General features: G+C 44.9%; 1 protein-coding gene across 4 annotated transcripts in view; it reads left to right on the top strand.

The window, feature by feature from the left end:
• Window positions 1-16,399, top strand: part of CALCOCO1 (calcium binding and coiled-coil domain 1) — a 263,977-nt gene that overhangs the window by 234,212 nt on the left and 13,366 nt on the right. The window lies entirely within an intron of this gene.

The following is a 16,399-nucleotide window of genomic DNA, read 5'->3' as shown; positions in this document are numbered from 1 at the left end:
TCGTGCTACTTAACGTTGACACCAAAATATTCACAAGCATTCTAGCCTCTAGCATTAGTCCATACATGGCAGGGTTATTCGAGCCAGACCAACCCCGGTTTATCCCCATGAGACAAAGTGGAGATAGCACCAAATGACTTATACACCTCAAAGATCTTATCCACCGCTCTCGCGAGGAGGCCCTACTAATCTCTGTCAATGCTGAAAAGGCTTTCGACAGGGTCAATTGGCCATTTCTATTTGAAACGCTTTGCCAATTCGGCTTTGGGGAGAGGTTCCTTGCTTGGGTGAGGTGCATCTATAATTCCCCAAAGGCTTTTGTTAGAGTCAACGGTTGCTTATCCGGACACTTCCCAATACACAGAGTAACAAGGCAGGGGTGTCCCTTGTCACCATTGCTATTGCCCTCTATATGGAGGCGATGGGGCAAAGAATCAGAGACAACCCGTTGATCACTGGGATCCGCCTGGGGACAGACATGCATACTATAAGCTTATATGCTGATGATGTGGTCCTATCCTTGAAGGATCCTGTAATTTCGCTATCTGCTATGGTAGACAAATTCAACTGCTTTAGCAGTGTGTCCGGGTTTAAGGTAAACCTTTCTAAATCTCAAATACTAAACCTCTCAACCACTCCTGGCACGGTGGCAGCATTATCTTCTGAATTCATATTCACCTGGTATGGTGATAATATAACATATTTCAACTATCTTAAAAGTGTGGGATGCAACAGCGATCTGACATGGGTTTACCACATTTCCTTTACTGAATGACTCCGATGGTAGACAACCCTGCCTTTCCCCCGAGATGTAAGTCAGAAACATTTCAGCTGTGGCATGAGAAGGGCTGCAAAAGGGTAGGTTCACTGTTTGATCAGAACGGGGTTATTCCCTTCGATCAGCTTCAGCAAGATTACGCAATCCCGGCATCTGATCTCTCCATATATAACCAAGCTCTATACTGGGTAACTTCCCCGGACATGAGAATAGGGGCTTCACGTCAATTGACTCACTTCGAAAAATGGCTAGTCACCAAAACAACCAACAAGCGAATCATATCAGAGCTTTATGCTCTGCTCTCAGCAGCCACCACATCAATGAAATCCAAGGGTCAGCTGAGGTGGGAGGAGGAAATAGGCAGAACACTCACAGATAAAGAATGGCATGACATATATTATAGAACTTCTCACATAGCACACAATATCCCAGGATTGGAGGCAGCATTTAAGGTTGCTTCTTACTGGTACAAATATCAACTATTGATTGGGACCAAAGGGAAGTTTATAGACCGTGCTCTGCTATGTTCCCTACCTATACTTAATACTTAAACAACACAAAAGATATCAGAGGGTCTTAGGAGAAAAAAGTGTAAACTAAGTGTAAACTATCAAGGATAACTAAGTGTCCCTATGTGATGGTGGGTGTGCGGCGGGCCGGAAATTCAGGCAAGGAGGCCGGATGTAGTGCGCTATGCCGGTATTTATTGAATACAAGAGTCAAGAAAACAGGGGAACATAGGGGTCCAAAGGAAAGTCCAGGTCCTTCTTCGGGGTCGGGTCCGGCTCTCGTCTTGGTGTTCTTCGGGTCGGGTCTGACGTCGGGGAGGTACCTCGGAGGGCAACAAGAGAAACAAGGCACGGTTAGTCCGGACGGGGACTCTGTGAGTATGCTTTTACCGACACCGGGGCAGGGAGGAAAGGAGAGAGAATCGTGAGGGAAGGAGGTATCGCGAAAGGGCGGGAAGAAAGGCGAAGGATAGGGAAACAGCAAGAATGGCAGAGACGTGCGTGAGGGGGGGTTAAGGGCTCAATACAGTGAGGGTGCTGTACAAATATCCTACAGTGCAATAACTACGTGCGGCGTGACTAAGAGAGGGAGAGAACTATACACGGTACATACAATGAGCACCTAGCGTACTCTGAGGCGGGTTTACAGGTACTCACACGGTCCGCCGCAACTCTCCAGTGAGTCGCGGCCGCTCTTCAGCCACCTCCTTAGGGACTCCACCAATCCTCCAACCACACGTCTTCTTCGGGATTCGGCTCTTCTCCGTCTTCTGCGCCAGTCCGAGTGTCCTGCCACGATGCTCCGACGGCGTTCTGGGCTTCGCGTCCGTTTTTCACTTGTTCTGCCGCTGCCTATGGGGTTGTACTTCCGGGGTCGGATGGTAGTGTTTCCTGCCGGCAGCGACCGCTGATTGGATCCTGCAATACAGAGAGGGGCGGGGGTCTCTTCGTCACGGTTACTGTTCCGAGACTGTTTGTGGACACAGGAGAATGTTCGAAGGGGCTGGCAGTGGTTACACTCGATGGAGGTAGGTTTCTAGGAGGGCCCAGTCCGGGTGGGGGAGAAAGCGGGGCCGCATCACACCCTACTATATGACTAACCAAGGTCATCCCTTAGGCAGACCCATACAGTGGTCAGGTAAGGATGCCTATCAGTCACCACACGGAACCGCCCTTCATCATTTAGGATTCCTTCAAGACCAACAGTAGGAGTGCCAACAGGCTTTCACGGAGGAGGGCCCAGATGGTGAAGGACACCTCAACCGGTCAGCTAGGTCTTTCTATGGTCTTGCTGACTACTTTTTAATGTTGGATAAGTGGGTAGCATCAGAATAAATTCATTTTTAGTACCCCCTCATCCAATTTTATCACACTTGTTTATATATTTTTTCACATTATAATTTCTTTATGCACTGCAACATCAGTCCCCCTTCTCTTGTGTTAATATCCTCACAATTGAGCAGCAAGACCATAGAAAGACCTAGCTGACCGGTCGAGGTGTCCTTCACCATCTGGGCCCTCCTCCGTGAAAGCCTGTTGGCACTCCTACTGTTGGTCTTGAAGGAATCCTAAATGATGAAGGGCGGTTCCGTGTGGTGACTGATAGGCATCCTTACCTGACCACTGTATGGGTCTGCCTAAGGGATGACCGTGGTTAGTTGTATAGTAGGGACACTTAGTTATCCTTGATAGTTTACACTTAGTTTACACTTTTTTCTCCTTAGACCCTCTGATATCTTTTGTGTTGTTTATGCTTCTTACTGGTACCTAACACCGGTCAGAGTAAATTGCTGGAATAAAGATCGTTCAGCTAATTGCTGGAGGGGGTGAGGACAGACGGGTTTACTGGTACACCTACTCTGGAATTGTCCCAAGCTGGTGCAATATTGGGAATTGATTCTGAATGATATAAACGAAGCCTTTACTACTGATATTCCACGTTTCTCCGCCTACATTCTGCTGGGTCTCCCAATCCCTTGACCTTCCCCTTGTGCTCACTTAGAGGGAGGCAGATGGCTTTAGCTCTTAACACTGCAAGATTGGAACTTGTAGCTCATTGGGTGTCTACAGGTCCCAGAGCACACAGCTTGGTTAAGAAGGCTGTGGTCTGCTTTAGCAATGGAGCACATGTCTATGACGGTGGATAATAAAGCTGATGCGTCTATGGAACTATGGGCACCATTTATTGCGATATTAGTTAAGGAATTCAGGGAGGAGACTAGTCCTAGGTTCTCCAGATTCTTACGCCTCACTCCCATTACCCAAGACACGGGCACATAAAGAAAGGCTAGAGCTTGACCATTTTAGACAATGCAGGTGGGAGTGGGACCACCATCATGTGCAGAGGAGGGGTGGGTGCGAGGAAGAAGGGTGTTGTGTTTAAGTAGTTAGGTGATTCTTTGTTCTTCTTTCCTTGTGTTTTTCTTTTCTTTTTTCTTTATTGGGTACTTCATTTATTTGCTTCCTTTGCTTCAGGAGCCGTTGCATGAACAGGGCAGACTGCTTTCCATTGATATATATTATAGATCACTAGCCACTGTTATGTTCAATGATGCTGCCGGCCTCCGGGTTGTAGGCGTACAGCTGTGTCTCTCTCATATGCTTTTAACTTGTGCCGGCCAGTGGATGTAGGTACAAAATATTGAAATTGAACACTGAACATGTGCGAATAAATACTTTTGTACTGCACAGAAGAAGCTTCAAATAACTCATTAATGTGAATATTTTTATGAGATAACCTGTGTCACAATCATTAGACTCTGACCAATACTTTTGTACCTACATTACTGACCCAGGTCAGAGAGTTCTTAGGGTTAACCCCGTTAATAACTCCCTGGCCAGTGGATGTAGGCATTCATGTTGTTCTGGCTCTGTGAAAACTAATAAAAGAATTGTTCCATAAAGTAACAGGTTTGCCAAAAAAAGCACCAGCTGAAGTTAAGGCATATACCGGTGAAGAGAAAAGCTACATGTAATAGTAGTTCTCCAGTATTTATATATTTCATAGATTCAGTTGCAACCCACCCTCCTCCCCACAAGAGCTCACCTAGCAATATTGGTTCTTTACACGAATGCCTTGAAATCTGAAGCATGGTGGCCTCTCAGGGTGTGCTCTTCAGTCTGCCCAGCGCCTTGAGACCCTCACGGATGAGTAATTGCGCTTTACCAACCCTGATTAATGGGTTGATTGATTGCCTGTGGCTGAAGTTTGGTTCTTTTTGTAATGATGTGGCTAGGCTACTGAACAGCTGTAGTTACTGCCTCTGTACTATGTTTAATATGATGCTGCTATTATAATGTATCTGTCGGATTCCGAGCTTGACAAAGTGTGTCATTCAAGCATGTGAATCTATAAAAAAGATATCAGTACTGGAGAACTACCATTACAGGTAAGTAACTTTTTTCATTTTTCATTACATGAAAATCTGATGTACTGGCAAAAAATTATTGTATGCTCAAACATATATTTAAAGCTTAAACGTATCAATACTGCGGTCTGAGGGCTTAGCCTGTATGTCTGCCATGATTTGCCTCCTGTACAAACATATAAAAGTCTCTAACCAGAGTGAAAGCACTGATATATGAGCCTGATAAAACTGTATCCCTATAGTCTGTTGCCTAGAATTGTGAGATATGTGTACTTTTTACACCTTGCCACTTCTAAGGACAAGGGTTACTGAAAACATATCTAGATGTGGCATGATTGTAAGATGACATTAAAATTAATTATTTAAAATATGAAGGTTTTGGGGAGTTGCACAATGTGAACTGTTTCACATGTGGCCTTTTTACACATTTTTATGAAACCATTCTACTGCTATTTGTTTTTAAATCTCTGGCTAGATGTATTCTTAACACACCTGTGGAGGATCAGTCTTGTTTGTGAACCCATAAATGTAATTAAATATTTAATGAACGCTGCCTTAGAGCACAGAAGCTAGCAAAGTTGTCTGTAAGGCGAGAAACATATACTCCAAAATGGCATTGGTTAGCATTTAATAAAGTATCATAAACATCAATAAAAAGTGCGGGCTCCCTTAGAGTAAGAGTGCAAATTAGGGAATGTGTCCCGTGGCCCGGTGAGTGGTTTATAATTTGTGAGCCTGTAGACAGAAATCATAGGTGCTCACGCATCTGCATCTTCATGGTAGGGCATGGGCCCAACCTTTGAGTGCAGTCGCTCCCTGAAGACGCGCTCCCCATATTATCTGAGAATGTTGAACAATTGTTCCAATCCCTGGTCTAATGATTTGGATGTGCAGTAGCCCACCTACAACTGTCCAGAGGGTCTACGAACAATTTGGCATATCCTGATAATACAATGTCCTACATAAAGCAATGCTCGGAAGATTCCACTCCGGCTCTTGTTACAATTGAGCTCTGATGATTATCCTGTTGTTTTAAGAGATCAAAAAGCTGTTGACTACAAAAGCGGACAATGCTGTATTATAATTTATTATTGTTTTTTTGGGGGGGTGTAACTTCACGATTAGTAATACACATATTTATGTACATTATACATGTGTATCACACTTTTCTTAAACAGGGAGCATGTTTGTTCACGTCACTGCACTTTGCTCTCTACTGATGGTTTATATTTATTTATTTTTATGATACATTAATAAATGCAAACAAATATCCTTTTTGAGTATATGTCTTAGCACTTTATAGTGGAGACCACTGCCCTAGCTATATATTGAAACCACAGGGTCTTTAGTGATCCCAAGGTAACCCTTGTGTTATCGAGCATCAGAACCTAGGAGGCCTAAACTGGTTTGGGGTTGCTTCTGCTCTCCTCTGGAGGAGACCTGGTCTGTCAGTTTAGGCTGTAGAAGTGGGAACAATACTGATTTGCATATGGCTGGTCTCTGACTAGAGTGGCACAGTGGGCAAAAAACAATGAACTGAAAAGCAACCTGAGTGGTTGTTAGTGGCTGAGATAAATTCTAGCATTCCTTTCATCACTTTGCTGTTTGCTCCTACAGAGATTGTGGCTTTTTAGCAAAGTTTAATCAAACAATGCTGTAAGATGCCCTATTTTGCCACAATTACTCAAAATATACGCGGGGGTGACCCCACGACCTCGTAAAACTTGCCTGGATGAAATCCAGCTCATGGAATGTTATTCTGGGGCAAGTATTTAAGAGACCGCTTTCAAAGATCACCAGACGCCAGTGAACCCTCCTAGTGCTCCAGTGGTGCAGAATTCCTTGAACCATAACTGGTCATGACAGCCTAGTGTTTCCTTCCACAAGTTGTTGTTGTTTAATGCAGTGATGGACAGTCTCGAGTCTTATCCCAACCCCTCATTGGTGTACTGCACTTCTTTGCTGCCCCAACTAAGTTCAGACTATATAAATACCTGCACGTACATGGTCTTTGGGGAGTGTTGCTGACATTGGTTTGTCTTCGAATCCCACTATCGTCGGTTTTTCAAGCCAGCACGGTTGGTTCCCATGTTTGGCAAGTTGCCATGGCTTTTTTTGTTCTCGCGTCGCTTCAGGCCTACAAACGACGATCATGTTTATGGTGTGCAGACCATCTGCTCTGTTTGATCACCGGAGACAGCGAGCAGAGTGTTTGTCTACAAGACAAGCATGATACATTTGAGTGTGTGGAAATGTGCATGACAGAGGATGCACAAGATAGCGGAGTTAGTGAGACAGATGCAAACCAGAAAATAAAGTGGCAAGAAAAAGAAGGGAGAGTAAAAGGTGCATAAAAGCACTAAGGGAACTAGACACTATAAATGGAAAGGCATTAAAGGTCATAGTTCATAGCTACCTTCTTGAGTGTTGAATGGTCAAGAATGGTTGATGAAAAACAAAACGGTGGAAAGATGAAGGGAGGCTACAGAACTTTAACCAGGCAGTCCTGCAAGGAGATGAAACAAAAGGAAGAGCAACTATGGTTGATATAGATAAGTAGACAGCGGGAAGTGGACAGAAAGGCCATTCGAGGAAATGAGAGATGAATTGGATAATGGGAGTAAAAGAAGTGGGGTTGTTCAATCAAAACAATTACGGAGTACCTTGTGAAAAGCATGTTACTGTGATAGAGGATGAAGGGAGTGAATGAGGAGGGGACTCAGAAAATGTAACATACTGAGAAAGTGGCCCAATTGCAGAGGGAGGTTGACAGAGAACGAGTCTTGTCTACAACCAGCCAAAAAGAGATCACTACAAGTGGACTGGCAGCTAAAGAAAGACTAGCAGGAACAGAGAGATGATTGTGAGCCCAGGAAAAGATTAAGGCTGAGCGAGGGGGGAATGGAAATAAATTGCGAAGGAAAATTGAGAGCGTAATGCACTGGGCAAAGAGCACAGCCTGACGGAATGATAAGATTATCACAGTGGCAGCTGGAGAAAGAGATGTAAAGAGAATATGATAGCCATAGGTAGATGATACAAAAACAGGTCGAAATTGAAAAGCATACCTACATTATTCATTTAAGTGATGTAAAAAGAAAATGAAAATCCCGTGAGACAACTAGAGAAAGACTAGCATGGGGACAGCTGGAGGAATGCAACCATGGGGCATAGAAAGAAGGATATAGAAAAAGAAAAGGATAGTCATGCATGGTTGTTACGGGAAGATGGAAAGTGAAAAGAGCAATTATACCGAACAATTTGACTTAATGAAGGAATGAAAAAATGACGTTGATGTGGGAAGGCGAAAATAAGACAACCCTAGTGGACAGCGACAAAAATTGATTGAGAGAATAATAACCATAGGGGAGAGCAAAGGAAATGAAAAGAAATTTAGAGCAGTGGTTCCCAAACATTTTAGAACCACAACACACTTTTTAGAACGACAAATGGGGCGATTTGTTTGATTTTGTTATGTAACTGAAGCATCGTGTGGTAGTGCGCTGTCATTTACAGACCACACATTTTCTATTGAAGTGGCCAATAACTTCGCACAGATATACTTTACTGATAAAACTATATAGCACACAATTGATAATATGTGGAAGTCGGGTTTCTGTGAATATTTATCATTTGTGCATCACCAAGTAAAGTTCCTATCAAAATCTCTGTTTCCAGCACACTTAAAAATGACATTAAAATATGCTTCATGTTTGCTTTTCCTAATTGCCGAATTAATGCAGTTCATTTACAGGCATTTACATTTTGTTGTGCGTTGCAAAAATCGACATCACAATTTCCTGTACTCCAGCAAGATTATCACATAATTAACATTAAAAATCCTTCTCACTTTGCAGTCAGAGAAAGAATAGTAACACCAATCCCATAAGCAGCAGTTTGTCAAAGGACACATTGCCTGTCATTTGACCTCTCTCTGTGAAGCACAAAATATGAAAGATAAACACAAAATCTAGAGGCATCTTTATTTATTGTCCGGACTTTCCTCACCAAAAATCGATTGGCGACTCACCAGTGGTTCATTTGGGAAACACTGATTTAGAGCATCTAAAGGATATGAAGAGAGGTGAAACAGATCAGTACACAAAGAAATGCACAAACAGATAAGAAGACAGCTAGACGGCGAGATGGAACAACTGAGAAAAGTAAATGAAGAGGAAAAGATGGGCCGGTGGTCCACTGTACTACTGTAGGGGCCTATAGCAGAGCCAGCAGAACTCAGGCTACCAGAGATGGTCAGAGACAGAGATCTAGAACGAGGCCACTAACAAATTAAGAGGGCGCGATGGGAACCGTGCAAGTGTGAACTATGAGGAGAAGCAAACTAAGGAGGCAGTGAAAAACTAGAAGAGAAAAGTGGGAGTGAGATGCGAGAGTGAGCCAAAGTCGCCATTCTTAAGTGTGCAGATCTTTGTTAAAGTACCCTGACGAGATCGAATCCAGTTTGTCTTACTGTCACATTTGAGTGAAAATGTTAGTTCCTCTGAAGTGGGGGGGACGTTAACACATTAAGCAGTAATTTCTAAACTGTGCCTCCTAAAGGAGAAACATCAACAGTCTTCATAGACTGCGCGCGACAGACCCTGGCATGGCTGTGCCCATTTGAGGGGATGCCCGGCTCTTCTTAAGGCGCAGCGCGTCGCCCGTTCCACATCTTCCAGCCTCAACTTCTACCGCAGTGACAATGGCGCAGGGCAGCAGGTCACACAGGGAATTTAGGTATGCGAGCAGAGGGAGGGCGGCAGGCCCAGGGCGGGCGCGGCAGCCATCTTGTACGGAGGGGGAAACAGATAAATTTCCGTCACTCTAGTGGGAGTAAAGATGACTTTTACAACCGCCAGCCATAAAAATGGCAGCGGAGGAGGGGGGAAGATGGAGCGCGCTTGTCAGATGTTTCCGAATCAATTTTCAGCATCATTAGATTCTATTCTCCGGCAGACAGAGACGAAGAGAGAGAGGGGGGAAATAAACGGGGGTTGCAGGGGGCGGCGGTGGCAGACGATGGGGGAGAAGGAACCATTTGCAAGTGAGATGGATATTTTCAGAAAATGGCTGTGCGCGGTGGTTCTTTCGTGCAGTGCGGGGTGCTGCTGGATGCCGCTTCAGCGCCGCCCCCTGCCAAAGAAACACAAGGCAGCCAGTGGTTGGGCCCTTGGGAGAGGTGGGGGATTGTTCTCCCTTCAGCCGCAGAGCCGCCGATCGAAATGTTATTTCCTTTCTTTATTGTTTTCTTTGCCAGCACATACATTCTATTGCGAGCGCAACAAGCCCGAGGGCGGGGTCTATTTTTTATGTTTTTTTTTATTTCATGATACGTGAAAAGCTCAGGCAGTGCACACTTCCGTCGCACATAGAGCAGGCAGCGCAGGTGTAGTAGATGCGACTGCCGCAGCACTGCACGTATCCCTCCCTCACAGGACGTGCTGCCCAGTTAGTGGCAGCTTCCATCACAAGAAGAACAAACACAGCACATACAGCTGCACTGCAAGGTGCCTCCCATATAGCCAGACACACACTCACCAGGGTTGGATTGGGATTAAAAATCGTCCCGGGCACTCATAATAAAATCGGCCCACATTTGCATAATGCCTTCCCTCAAATCATTGCTTTCAGCTTAATTTTACATAAAAAAAGGGGGAGGGGGTGCGGGGGTAAAGAAATGCAAGCATCAGTTTACACTAGTGAAACACACCTGAAAACAAGTGAGGCCACTTCTGCTCAGGCCCCCTGCCCCACTCAGTATGCCTACATTAATGGGAGGCCCAGCGAAAGAAACGGGGTGACACCTCTACCAGTTGCTTCTATACGGGAGATAATGAGTGCCCATCTCCCTCTAGAAAGGTCACTCAGACACCCACTGGGCCGCTGGCGGTATAGTCCAACAACAGAGACACCGCCCAAATCGGCCCCCAGGCTGCTCAAAAGCAGCCCTCAGCTGGAACTCGGACCCCGGCCCCTCGGGCAATGCCCGAATGCCCCCGTTACCAATCCGACGCTGACACTCACTCTTAAGTACTGTGAGCAGCAACGCAAGCTTCGTACAGCAAAGCCAGTGCACCGAAGCATCACACTCAGTAGAGTACAGCATACACAGCATCAGTGCAGACGTCCATATTATACACTCATCCATCCAGAATTAGTATGTAGCCCAGAAGTAGTGAAATCTTCCCTCGTGTGCTGAGAACAGACGTCATAGCAGTAGAGTGTATCGAATTTTTAAACCTGATGCTGAGTTCATTTATCTCATTCAAGACTGACAGCGTAGAGCAAGAGAGGATAATAAGACCGACCAAGAATAGACCGTAAAACTCCACCATGTTTGCTTTGTCGTTTGGCCAATGTTAAAAAAAAATAAAGATAATTATATAAGAGTTTCTGATGTACTATTGTGGGCTTCTGTCTATGATCAGAGATGGTTGGCAGATGCATCTGGAAAAAAAACACGCTGAAATGGCAGTTCCAGTACAATCGTGGTAAGAAGTACCTTATCTTTCACAAGTACCAGGGTTGGATTGGGATTACAAATCTGCCCAGGCACGCTAAAAGAAGTGGCCCACATTAGCATATTGCCTTTCCTCAAAACACTGTTTCGGCGAAATTGTATCCCAAAAAAGGGGGGGGGGTGGAGGTAATAAAAACGGCACGGATTAGTTTACACTGGTGAAACACACCTGAAAACAAGACAAGTGAGGCCACTTCTGCTCAGGCCCCCTGCCCCACTCAATATGCATATATTAATGGGTCGGCCCAGCAAGAGAAAGGGAGTGACACCTCTGCCTGTTGATAAAAGAGGTAATGGACACCCATCTGCCTCCAGAAAGGCCACTCAGGCACCCAGTGGGCCACTGGCAGTATCCGAACAAGGCAGAATGCACCCAAATCGCCCCCACTCTACTAAAAAAAAAGCAGCCCACAGCTGGAACTAGGACACCGGCCCCTCAGGCATTGCCCGAGTGCCCGCGTTACCAATCCGTCTTTGACAAGTACCCATTCGGAATCAGGGACTGTTGCGCTGTCAGAGTGATGGTCATAAGCAGTTCCTGATGGGTGTGTGTTCCGGTACTCTAATGAGCACCCTCTCCATTGCCAAGCCTGGAGCCAGTTGTACGGTAGACTGTGCAGCCAGTTTCATTGCAATATATGGATACATCTGTGTTGTAGGTGCTGGATCCATTGTATTGCAAGGCCGGGAACCAGTTTCAAGGTAGAGATGGAGAGTGAGGGTCCAGAACTCCCAGACTATCCAGTTTCATTGCAGAGCCTGAAGCCAGTTGCATTGCAGTGTCTGGAAAGAGTTGCATTGCAGAATATGGAAACCGTGGCATCACAGGTGCTGAAACCATTGTACTGTGGGGAGGGAACCAGTTTCAACACTGAGGTGTGAGGCTGTGGTATAATTGTACTGAGAAACAGTTTCACATCTGGAATCCTCTCCATTTTTAGATGTGATCCATTGTTGTTACCAGAGTAGGAGCAAAGGTTAATAGCCAAGAACATGTAGGGCCTATTGTCCTGCACAGCCACTGCCTTTCCGGAGCAGGTTATGGGCACAAGTCTTATTTCCGGGGCAGAAGCCAGCTCCACTGCAAGGAATCCATTCTTGATGCTGGGCACAATGTGGGAGACCTAGCAGCATACAGTTACCATGCTAAGAATGAGCTGTTTCCTTTGTTTGACAAAAGTCACCATAAGAGCTTAGGCAAGAGTCAAAGAGAATCAGTGGCGTAAGAAAACGTGCAGGAGAGTCCCATGCAAAGTGCATAGAGGGGGCCCAATACATTCCGGGCCTCGTCAGGAGCTTTCAGCCCGCCCGAGCACAGTGCTGGTGGGAGCCCCCTGGAACTCGGGGGCCCACACGCGGGAGCTATTGTAACGCAACTGAAGAGAATTCTTGTACAGAAGTGAGAAGGGCTGGCTATTTTCCAAAGAGGAGTTGGGATTTTTATTGTAGAGTCAGCACTTTGGTGATGCCAGTCATGGCTTGTACAGAAGCCACAGTCTTGGCAGAATTTGATTAAGCTAATTATGCAAGAGCGACTTTTACTTTGTGACAGCAGCCAGAAGCTTGTTCAGTTGGCTCTGCCAGGGTAAAAATTGTGGCTGGTGGCTACAATGAAACACTTAGGGACCGATTAGGATGGCGGACGGACTTTGTCAGTCCGCCATCCCATCGTAAGAAGGGACCGCCCGCCACAGGGGCGGAAGTCCCGTGCAGCGAATTAGGATGCACCGCCACAGTGGCGGGTGCATCCCGCATTCTTAACATTGCGGCGGGCGGTGCTGAAAGCACCGTCCGCCGCAATGCTAAAAATGCATGTTGTGCGTTTCAAAGCACAACATGACGGGCACCCTGCGGTGCCTGCCATGTTGTGCTTTAAAACGCAGGGGGGTACCATAGGTACCCCCCCATGTGCACCCCCCCACCCCCGGTGGAAAAGCGGCAGGCGGTCTTGCCGTCCGCCGCGGACACCCCCGCCATCCTAATGTGGCGGGGGTCATTTATGTCAGGATGGCGGACGGAGTGCCCACGCCGGGCCGGCGGTGGCTACCGCCAGCCCGGCAGGGGCAATCCATCCGCCATCCTAATCGGCCCCTTAGTGTGGGTCTGTTTCAGTGGTGAAGCGGCTCTGATTTGGTGTAAGCCTAGTTTCAGTTTAAGCAAAAATGCTCTTTTCTTAATGTGTCCACTTTTTTATATGTACTTAACATGTTTTTGGTCTTCCTGACCCCAGGAACCCATCTACTCTTTTTTTGTATGCTATTGTATTTCATCCAGCGCAGTGGGCCTTTGAATTCCCACATGTGTAGATTCACTTCTTTATACAAAAGAGCCTCACCCAAAACTCAAATAATCCCATTGGGATGATAAGAACAGACCATTATCCAGTCTTGTCAGTCGGGGCCACATGCCAGTATACTTAATGAGGTTGCAAAAAACACAGTTGATGGACAGAATGTAGAACAATGTCATACATTCACCCCAGTACAATGATCTGGGCCTAAATCTATCGGTTTTTTTGCACTCCACACCACCCTGGGTTAGACACTGGCTATATGCAAATCAGCTCTGACCCTGTGCCTCATGGGAACAGTCCAGTCCGAACTACCAAGCCATGTCTTTCCCAGACCGGAATCAAGCATCCAAGGACCGGTTTCTGGCTATCAGCCTTCATTCAGCCTGGATAGCTAGACATTGTTCTACATTCTGTCCATCAACTGTGTTTTTTGCTACTTAATGAGGTTGCCTCAGTTAAGGCAAATTGTGATGTCTAGTTTGTTTACAGGTTTATCAGTGCAGGTCACTGGATAGCTGTCTGATATGCAAAGGCATTAGACTCACAACAGTCTATGCAGATACTGATTGTTCCATTATTTTTGGAACACAGACAAAGAAGAGTAGCGAAAAAAACATTTAGAGCCTGAATTATTCTTTGGACAGACAATTAATTTACTTCCTGACAAGTATTCTTCAAGAAATGAAATCCTAAAATGATCCACATTCTGGCAACTGTAAGATAGCTGAAATGTATAGCTCTTGTTTGCTTTTTTAGCAGAATATGCTTCAGATATACAGTTGGTTATTTGGAGCCGTGATTTCACTCAATTGGTTGTGGGACCCCAGTTTCACTTGCAGACTGAACTTTCAACATTTCATTTAATTAGTTGTATGCCTCCTTTCCAATTGAATACTGTATTGTCCATAATTTAATTTGAATGACTGCACGCCTCCTGTTCACTTGCAGGCTATTCATCTTGAAAGTATGCCACTTCAATGAAACTTTTATAAGTAGATACCATTCCACACAAAATACTTTGAAAAAAATGTATTTTAGGGTATTGTCATAAAGATACAAGTCAAATTTAAGAGATGTACAGAAAGCAAAAATCACATATACTTGAGAGGCAATGGTAAAGTTATCATATATTATAGAAGGGCTCAACGTTAAAATTAGGGTTGAGTTGAGCGCAGAATTTAGGATAAGGGTGAGGTTTGGGGGTTGTCTTCAGTGAAAGGTTAACATTCAACTTACTTAGGGTGTTCATAATGGTATTATTTCATAAAATCCCTGCATTATATAACCTGATCAATTAAATCTGTGTGTGTAAAGTTTTCCTGTTAATTGTACTTCGCTTGACATTGTCATTGGGTATAAGACTTTTTCCCCCGTTTGCTGGGTCATACAAGATGGTCTAATGCAAGATCCTTCCCTGATCCTCAAAACATCCCACATCCATATTTAAGGAGTCCTGATTCAACCTGAGGCAGACATTGTTATTTCACCTGAAGGTTTCCCTTCTAGATAGTAGACTTGCATTGGGACTGTAGACAATTTTCTGATTTGATGCGCCGGCCTCTTGCTGTCGGGTCTGGTGAGACTACTTTCCTTTCCCACTCCTATTTTACTGATCACCCCACTTTCCCTTTAATGAAATGCTAGGTCTTGCTTGGTGGAAATTGTATGGAAAACATTTCATATACAGGGCTACAACTGGGTGTTTCTTAATGAGCAAATGCTTTTCTTGCACATCCTTCTCCCCCACCCCTTAAGTCAGCAGATAGCAATGGTTATAAGAGATCTTTAATCTTCTTTAAAATATTTGTTAAAGCCAAGGCTGGCTGCAAAGGTTAACTATCAGAGAAACACATATATTTTTGTATATTAGTTTTGCTATTGGCATTCCCTCTCTAGTTTAATGGTTGAGTTGGGCAGGAAACACTTTCAATTCCAGTCGCTGAAAAAGAGATGCCTTCTACAGTTTGACAGTTGTGGTTGATAGGCGTACATCACAGTGGGGCATTCGAGACGTTTATGGTCCATTACATTTTAAGAACAACTAAATACCATTCCGAGCCCAGTCACAAAAAGGAAGCATGATGCAGAGTATGTTAATCAATAATTACAAAATGATTTTTACAGTAAAATCACTTCTTTCTTCCATCATTCACTCACAACCTGCCAGTAGTATCTACACTCTAGGACAGATGCTTAACGTTCTTCTAGGAAATAGAGCAGGTCAACAAAGGCATGGAGATTATTTTTTATTTATGATATTTATAGATTAAATCCTTACCCAAAGTTATTGTTTGCATGCACGTTACTAGATTTATAGATAATATAGTTTGTGAGTAGAGAAACAGACTACAATACACATCAGTGAAAGTAGAGGCAGAGAACAGCACAATATGAAATATCAAAGAGAGCATAGGGACCTCTGAGGGAACCGTCCAAAATAGTATATTTTGTAAAGGTAATTAGGCACTGTGATCAACCGGTCGGTGGAACTTCAGGAGACGACCCTAATATATGCCCCAGGAGTCCGGACCAATAGAGGCAAGCATTCTAGTGGCCGTGCAGGCCACTCCCATACGATTCTCCGAGACTGCTGATAAGGCAAATACCCACAGGGAGGCATGTCTCAGGCTGGAGCAGGAAGAAGACTTCAGAGGACAGAGAACCAGAATAAACAGCATGGAGGGAAGTCGGCATTGCCTTGAGAAACCGGTCAGGAGAGAGCAGAGCAGCAAATCGAGGCATGTCGACTTTTTAGTGGGCGCAAGCACGGTGGTATTTAGTTGGGCTATAAGGAAGAAAGCATTGATGATGGCTTACCTAAACTAATTTGAGTCAACCCTGAGAAAATCCCAGAGAAATACATGTGCACGGTGAACAACCACAAAAAGGGAGGGGCACTGGGTTCACTGGGGTCAGTGTGCTATTCCTTTT

The sequence above is a fragment of the Lissotriton helveticus genome, chromosome 1_1, assembly GCF_964261635.1.
Source record: "Lissotriton helveticus chromosome 1_1, aLisHel1.1, whole genome shotgun sequence".
NCBI classification, from domain to species: Eukaryota; Metazoa; Chordata; class Amphibia; order Caudata; family Salamandridae; genus Lissotriton; species Lissotriton helveticus.
Note: the sequence above shows the minus strand (reverse complement) of the source record. Positions and strands in the feature narration are given on the sequence as shown.